Source organism: Rhinolophus ferrumequinum, chromosome 27, assembly GCF_004115265.2.
Source record: "Rhinolophus ferrumequinum isolate MPI-CBG mRhiFer1 chromosome 27, mRhiFer1_v1.p, whole genome shotgun sequence".
Classification (NCBI taxonomy): Eukaryota; Metazoa; Chordata; class Mammalia; order Chiroptera; family Rhinolophidae; genus Rhinolophus; species Rhinolophus ferrumequinum.
In genome coordinates this window covers 23292700-23301642 of record NC_046310.1, presented here as the reverse complement: position 1 = coordinate 23301642, position 8943 = coordinate 23292700, and positions in this window count along the sequence as shown.

Below are 8943 nucleotides of genomic sequence, written 5' to 3'. Positions count from 1 at the left end.
CTGGTGTGGACAGGCTGACGTGCCAGACAGCCTGCTGCCCCTGAGGGCCCATCGGTATGCACGTCAGGCCCTGCCAGCCAGGTTGCGAAGAAAAGCCGAGGAGAGCATGTTTTTGGTGACTGGGAACCGTTGAGAGGACTTACAGCCCGGGAATAGCGATGAGCCTACACTGGCCTGACAGTCAGGAGGGAGGAGGCCAGACCCTCATTCCCACTGGACCCTGTCAGTGTCTGGGGATCACTTCTCCCAAAGCCCTGGAGACTGTGTAGCTGAGTTCCTGATGAAAGACCGAGCCCCAGACCCTCATTCATGCCCAGGTATGGAAGCCTCATATTTCTTCTGGACACTTCTGTTTCTCTGATGTCTTTCCCTATTGTTCCCAGCTGTTGTCAGAGGAGGAAGATATCTTTCCAGACATATTTGTCTTCCAGTTGATAAACGTCCTCAGATCTCACTCCATACTGTTCTGAGAATAATGACAGCAGACACCCTGAGGGTGACCAACCATCCAGTTGTTGTGGACCATCCTTGGTCCCCATGTCCCCATGTCCTGGGAAAGCCTTCAGTCCTGGGCCACCTGGGATGGTTGGGCACTTGCCTGTTGTCCAGCTTCCTAGCCCTGAGAGCCAGGTTGAGACAGTGCCTGAGCAGCAACCACGTGAAGAGGTGCCCGTGAGAGGAGGGTCTTCCCCTCCCGACAAAGAGCCCTTTATGTTCTAGTCATCAAGGAAGAGCTGAGCACTGACCGGGGACAGAAGCTGGTCAGGAGACACAGACAGGAGCGGGAGAAAGCTCCTCCTGCCTCACTGCAGAGTCATCCAGAGTCAAGGTGGGAGCATTTGTGCTCCCCCCACTGAGCTTCAGGTCCTGAGAGGCTCAGGCAGAGAAGGGGTACAGGAGGAGATGGGGGAGAGAAGTGGAGCATCGTGTGCTCCTCCCTGGACGTGTACACAGTAGCCTGCTGGCAGACATGAACAACTGGCTCTCTGCGGCGGGGTGGAGCCTAACTGGCAGTGTTTGCCAATTTCCTTGGTGTAAATGCTTCGGGGATGACTTCCAGCTACCAAGGTGATGTCACTGAGCAAGAAGTGGGGACAGAGGCACACAGCTGGCTCTCATGAACCATGTAAGCTGTGTCTGGCTTTGCCCTCAGAGGGAGGCAGCCAAGCCCTGCACTGGACACTTGAGACGAGTCTCTCACTGCATGCTAAGGTGCGTGCCACTCAGCAGTACCAGGAACACAATCTTCTGTATCGTAAACATGTGAAATGAGATTTATCCGGAAACAGGAGTTATGAGTGAGATCAACTTTGAAATAATGGATCTGATTGTGAAAGGTGTGAGACCTCCTTCTATAACAAGCTAAGGAAGCATTAGCTCTACAGTCTCCTGTGCAAAGAGTAGGAAATGGGGGAAGTTGTGTCACACTCACTGAAAAAAAACATATGTAAAAGGAAAGGAATTACTTTTCTTCAGCATTAAAAAAACATTATTTTTGTGGGTATAACCTAGAATCAATTATTAAACTCCCCTTTTGGATAAAGCATAACTTTAGTAAACTGTATGGAGGGTTGTTCATTTCACTTAATGATAAATAAAGTGATATTCAACCAATCTGATGAAGACAGTAAGTCAAACTTAAATGCTCCGGCATTTGATGTTGCTGAAACTACAAATCGTATTAAGAAGCTTTTTACATTTAAAATATGCAAACTGCAAACAAAATTTATTAGTGAAAGTAGAATTAAATATTTAATGACATAATTAAGTCTTATTAATGGTATGTTCTTTATTTTGCAGATTAAATATTCACAACGATTATCATCTCTTTATCTTTATTACCTAAGCAATATGTATTTCATAATTGTTCGTTAGGTATTTTCATTAACATTTGATGAATATTAATAGTTAAAATAAAAAAGAGTTTTTATTTCTGTCGTAATAATGTTATGGTGGTAACAATATATAACTAAGTGTTTATAATGTGCTCTACTTGTTAATATTTAGATCGCTGACTTTGTTGCCACAGAGTGGAAACGTGGGTCTCTATGGGTGATAAATGACAATCATCACATTCTTCCATTAGTCTTTATTTATTTATTTAATCGACTCTTCTTAATGTAGCTTCACTGTGGGAGAACATGAATTGCAGACTTACAGCTAAGACTAATAAATAGTATTTTAGATTTAATCCTATTTCGTGTTAATGATGGCTTGCTTACCTTTTTAGACGTCCTAATTCATTTCCCACTGTCACCTCATTCACCTCACCCTTTTGGTCCCTCAGCGTTTATACAGCTCTGGCACACTATCTCTCTGTGACATTTAAGGTTTAGACTGATGGCCTCACAGATTTTTTTCCTTCCGGGACAAAGGATCAGGGTTTTCCATCCTGGGCATTGTGAAGCAAATGCATATGGATCTCCCGGTTTTCAATTTGGACACTGATTGCAGGGAACACATGGGAATGGGTCTAATCCACACACGGTGAGCATCTCGCATGCACCAGGTGTGGCAGCCACATTGCCTCCAGCAACACAGTGGAAAGCTCGCCACTTCCGGGCAGCCCAGGAGCTGCGTCCCCTACACCCCCACCCCTGGCCCCCACACTGTGGACTGCTAAGCACCACCAAGGCTTTTTCTGAAACCTTCAGTGCATTTTCCCTGAGGAGGATGGTCAGGAAAAGGACCGGTGATGTATTCTAGTCTCACGTCAGGCCTGCAATTGCATTTCACAGCAGTTCTTCTGATCCAGACCCCTCTCCGCCAGAACGCTGACCAGGAGAACAGACATTAGAGTGCAGACGGAGTCGTGCTAATCAGAACAGGATGCCCTTTGCCTTTCCTCTGAAAGCTTTTTCTCTTCCGCAGAAAGCATCTGCATGTTTAAAGCCACAGCCTGTTTAAAAGAGCTCTGAGCCACAAAAAAGTACGGCAGAATGGAGGAGAGTTTCCAGCCATTAATAACCTACAGGTAATTTATCATTTAAGTTAAGGAGGACTCATACTCGTCTCAATAGCAGCTACAGTTTATCATCACAGTTACCAACGCAGCAGAGGTTACCCTGCTTTGTGGACAAAAGGAAGCTCAGTGAGCTGGATGGACACGCTAGGGTCTCCCGGCTGGTGAGAAGGAGGCACAGCCAGGATTCAAAGCCAGGTCTTTCTGACTCTAAATTCTGTGTTCTTGTCACCACAACTGTATACTGCCTCCCTTATCAGCTGTTCTTCTATGTGGTTCTATAGGACATGAACTCCAGATAAATCTCATTGTTAAGAAAAGCTGAACACACACAGGCATGGGAAAAAGGAAGAGGTCCCACCTTGTTCATGAAGCCAGTTTATGAGCCTGTTGGGCAGGAAGATGCCACAGGCCATGTCCCTGGCCTCACTGCCCTTCCGTGCCCTGGATCGGAGAATACAGGGCTCCACACTCACGTGTTGGCTCTGGCCGAGCTGTCATCAAGTGTCGTGAGAAGGGGCCAGCCTTAGATGTCTGTGTGCTTCCCAGACCCTTAGAAACAGCGGTCCTGGAGTGTCTAGAACTCAAATTTTGATAATGTGTACCTAAACCATTTATACTAAAAAACCTACCAGTTCTGGTTATTTCCGGTTATAACCTCTGCTCTCATTGCCACCAAGAGCCTAGCTGTATGTGCAGGATGCTGCTAAAAGCCTGTGAAGACCCTGAGACAGGGGCTCCATCTGCACCAAGCCCTCGGAAAGCCTCGTGGCCCAGGGTACAATGCCAGGAACACATCAAAGTGACACACGGGCCTCAGGTGCCTCCCTCTTCCTGAGCACATATATCAAGGAAAAAGCACATGTGTGCTCCACAGGGACAAATATGGAATTCCTGCACCCTGGGGTGAGCCAGCCAACGCAGCCGGCAGTTCGGACCGCACACGGTGATGTCAGGCCTGCCCCTTGCTCTCATCTGTAATGTCTCTCCTTGTCCAGCCCGACATGTGACCATTGTTTATTACCTATCGAGTCCCAGCACCATATTTGGCTCTGCACACAAGATTGATAGAGTCTTCCTGTCACCAGCCTCGCTCGGGTGGCAGCTCTCCAGGCCTCCTCCTCCACCTTCCATCAGCCCTAGAGGCTCTGAACAGGCCTCCCCTCCACGACTGCTGTGGACCCTTTTGAAGAAGTCGGTCTGGGAGAGGAGGGAGCTGATGACAGACACCCCGTTGGCCTCCAGGCTCAGGAACCGGCAGGGCCCGGGGACTCATCTCTGCCACGGAAGCAGCTGACAGCAGTCGGCCTTTCTGGAATCATCTCCCTCCCCACCTGCCCTTAGCTCTCTTGTCTTCACAGGACAGATAGGCCTATGGTTCACAGCATTTGGTGACTGGGGTAAAACCAAGATGCGAGAGTCAGTTATACTGTCTGGTGGGAAAAAGACCAATTCGTCGTGTGGAATGGGTGACACAGAGCGGGAAACCATTTTTATCATATGCCTTCCAGTGAGTGACTGAAGCTCACGGTGACTCACTTTTGCACAGGTCCTGTGGAATTGTTGTGGCACAAATAAGGAAGGACACCTTGGAAAGTTGAAAGACAGTGAGGCAGAGGGACCGTGTCCTAGTCCGGAGACAGAGACGTCCAGTCCTTGCTCTGTCACCGAGTATCAAGGTGTCCTTCAGCTCTGTGCCCTGAAGCTTACTGATACCCATCACATGAAGGCCATGCTCACAGTCACCAATCCAGTGAAGACCTGGTTCCTTAACTGACTGAAGATGAAGAGACGTTTCAGAGCTAAACCTGGAGGTTGAGAGCCTGAAGTTACAGATGGAGGAGGAAACATGCTGAGCACACATAGCGTGCCAAGCGCTGTGCTGCCCCCTGGTCTTGAACCTGTGAATCCAGTCCCTCCCCAGACCTATGGAGCTCAAGGTTCAGTAGGTGGTGTTCGGCTTTTTCCAGAACAACCAACCGGATCTCCAATTCTCTGACACTAACTGGTGTCCCACAATTTAATCCAGCTGTAACACTAACTGCCCGGAGTTAGCGCAGGCCCCCTAAAAGGTTAAAGGCTCAGTCCCACAGCCCCTGCCTCAGACACCAGCTGCAGACAGAGTCCCCAGGCAACCTGCTCCTCTGCGTGGCTTACTATAGATTCAGCGGCCCCAGGACCTGCCCTCGGGTTCAGCAATTCAGTACGAGGACGCACAGGATGTAGGGGAGCATTGCCCTGGTGATTACAGAGTGAAGGATGGGCATGAAGAGCCAGACGAAGAGGTCCATAGGGTGAGGCTGTGCTCGCCACCTCAGAAGCTCCTCAAACCTGAACGTTAGGCTTTTCTGGAGGTTTCATTGTGTCGGCACCATTGAGTAACGTATTGGCCACTGGTGGTGGAACTCAATCCCCAGCCCCTCTCACCTCCCTGGGGGTGAGGATGAGGTGGGTGGGGCTGACAGTTCCCACCTGTGGAACCCCATGCATCGTCTCATTAGCATAAACCCGGATGTGGTCAAAAGGGCTTGGGATGAATAACGCAGTTATCACTCAGGACATCCCAAGGGTTTTAAGAACTCTGTACCAGGAACTGGAGACAAAGACCAACCACACACACACACACACACACACACACACACACACACAGTTTTTATTATACCATAGGTAGACAAGCATAAATGTGTGTGGTGGGTGCTAGAGAGCCACAAAGGTGGTACGAAGGCAGAGAACTGAGCACCTTGTCCACTAACTTGGAAGACGATAAAAGGGAAGTGACTGGTGGACTAGGTCCCACTGAAAGCAAACCACATATTCGGAGGTTCAGTGTGGCCACAGCGTGGTGTACAGTTTGAATCTGAACACCTGTATGACCTTGGACAGGTGACCCACACCTCTGAGCCTCTATAGCCCCATCCGTAAGTGGGGTTAATAACTGCAACACTTCCGGGTTATTATGGGATATAATCAGATGCTTTAAGTACAATGCTTGAGACCATGCCTTGTTCATACTGAGCACTCAAAAAATTCAACTTATTAATATTGGGTGATGATGGTGATGATTAAGGAAAATTTCAGTAGATATAGTGGCCCCAATTACCGTGAGACCTGTGCTTACTCAGCGACCACCAGACAACGGGCTTCCAGACAATTGCTTAATAATCTGTGGGGTGACCTGTACTCCTTCCCGCTATGGAAGCCACAGGGCTCCCCTTTCTGTAACAGCTTCCTTGAGGCCCAGACATTTTGCCTCATTTGGCTGGCACGGGATCCAAATTTGACGATGCTCCTTATTAGAAAGAGCTGGTTTTTGGAACAACAGCCACAAAATAATGCAAAAATATTTTTTAAATAGAGCAAAGACACTTTGTATCTAATCAAAACAGGAGGGAGAGGGCCAAGTTTGTATGAGGCAGTCTTCCGGCTTCTGGTAGATATGCCGCAAAGTAGGGCCGAGAGAGGCTGGTGCTTGGGATGCCCAGACGCCTGGAGGGAGGGCCATGGATACCCAAGGACTGGAGACGGGGCGGGGGGTGCTGTAGTCCTCAGACTTCACTGTTTTCAGTGTTCACAGATCTGTTTGTGACTTTGCAGATGGCTTGGCCCCACACCCCGAGGTTCTGACTCATTTTAATACCCCAGGTGCTTATACGGTAGGTGGTTGGTGGCTCATCCTTTGGGAATCACTGGTCTAAAGGGAGCTCAGAGGAGGAACACCCACCGCAGTGGGAGGCATAGGATGGTGGGATGGGAACTTTGAGGAGACCACTTGGCATGGACACTGGAGCCAAGTGAATCTTAAAGAACAAGGAGGACGGCGGAGTGGAGAAGCAGAGAACGGGCAGGATTCATGGGCGTGGGACCCAAGCAGTCACACAGGCCCCTGCCAGGAGTTTAATGACCTGTGGTTGCCATTTTGAAATTTTTAATTTTATCTTTGAATTTGTGTTTTGCACAAGGGGCTCTGCCTTTTCATTTTGTACTGGGCCCTGCCACTCACGGACCCAGCCTCCTGGGGTCTAGGGAAAGCCAGGAAGTTCAGATTTGAGGAATGAGTGGTAGAGTTGGCTAAAGACATAAGCACTGGCTAAATTGCTGAAGTCCCCAAATGCCCTGAAAAAACTCAGTTTTCATCCCAGAAAGGAGAGGATTTTAAGAGGCAGTGAAGTAGTTAGATTAGCATTCCACAAGGAGTGCTCTGGGACGTGGGCAAAAGTGGGTCTGAGCACAGATGCAAGGGGCCGGCCAGGGGGCTGTGAAGACCAGTCCAGGACCCCAGTGGCAGCTGGAGAAGTGATGGTCGAGAGAAACAAGTGGAGAGCCTTTGGAATTAGAGGTAGGCGTCAGGGGGAGAGAGTTAAGGATGACTCTCTGCTTTCTGGCCTGAGCTCTGAGTTGCTTGTGGTGCCACTAACTGAAAGAAATACATTGCTGATCTTTGTTTTTCATTTTCTTATCTGCAGTGGTGTTTATTCTAAGAGCATGTCAGCATTGTTCACATTTGTCAGTAAGAGCTGTTTTCCAATATAAAAATAACTCTTACCCTTTCGGAAGGAAAAAAAGACGGGGGGAAATGTATTCTGGTCCAACATTCATTTACCTGTGCATGTCCAGGGTGAGATACAATTTGTTGGTGAGAGGATGGGGTGTGCATTGAAGAAGAGCCGAGGGGGGCACCCCTAAAATTGTTTGCTGCACGGAGAGCTTCAACAATAGACCTACACCTTTATTTCCTTTTTTTCTATCCTGAATATCAATTACTTTTTTCTCTTGCTAGAAACTCAGCATTGACCTTGAAAATATCATTCACGTTGGTAAACACATTCCGGTTGTTTCACCAGACATGGAAATCTGTGCTTTAGATATGACCTCAAGACACCCTTGCTCCAAAAACAGCCGCCTACAGGTCTCAGCCCAGATGGGCAAGCGTCCAGCGGATCTGAGGCTTGGGGAGGAGAAGTCGTCTAAAGTTAATGCATTTATCTGAGGCCCTTTGATCTAGAATCAGGCTGCCGATCCTGTGAGGCCAGACTGCCCTGGAAGATTTTCAGGCTTCCCTCAGATTCAGCTACAACTGTCTTCCCTCCGGCATCTTAGGACTTGGGCTTAGAATGATTTGATATTACAAATTAAAATCATGCTACAATATGAATGGAAAATTTTAAAAGGAAAATAAATAAGATTTTGTTCAAATTAGACATTGTGAAACTGGCTTCCTCTGAGCCCGTTGATTTCCTTGCGAGATAAGCTAAATGCAGCTAAGAAAAAAGCCCAGATCAAACTAGCCCTCATAGAAGGCATTAATAAAATATTACTCTTAATAAATAATAATTATTCAATAGATATTTTAATAGCTTTTCTCCTGTTTATAAAAGTATTGCACCCAGGAGAAGGTCCAAGATGGCAGAATAGAGCTGAAAAAATAAATAAATAAAATGCAAACTCCTAATTTTTAAACACACACACACACACACACATAATAATAATAATAATAATAATAATAATAATAATACACCCAGATTGTAGAAATTTTGAAGATACAGAAAAGTATAAGATGAAAAATAAAATCACCCATAAACTATCACACAGAGAAAATATTGTTCACATTTTGAGGTATTTCCTCTCATCCTTGTTTCTATGTACCCATTTATAAATTCTTTTCTAAGTCATTCTAAAGCATTTTAAAGGTAGAGATTGTGGATTAAACTGTAATGTTCACTCGAAAACCACATTCATTTAGTAGCCATATTTTAAAACCATTTTTTCTAATTAAAGAAATAAAGTATACTCAGTAAAGAAAACTTGTAAAACACAGGGAAAAAAATGCAAAGGAAGACAGCAAAAATCACTTGACTTCCAAGTAAAGAAAACTATGATTAATGTTTTGGTATGTTTGCAACCTTCCAGTATTTTTTTCCACATGTATATGTGCCTTTCTTATTTAATAAAAATATCAACAGTGTTTCCTGTTTTACTGTTTG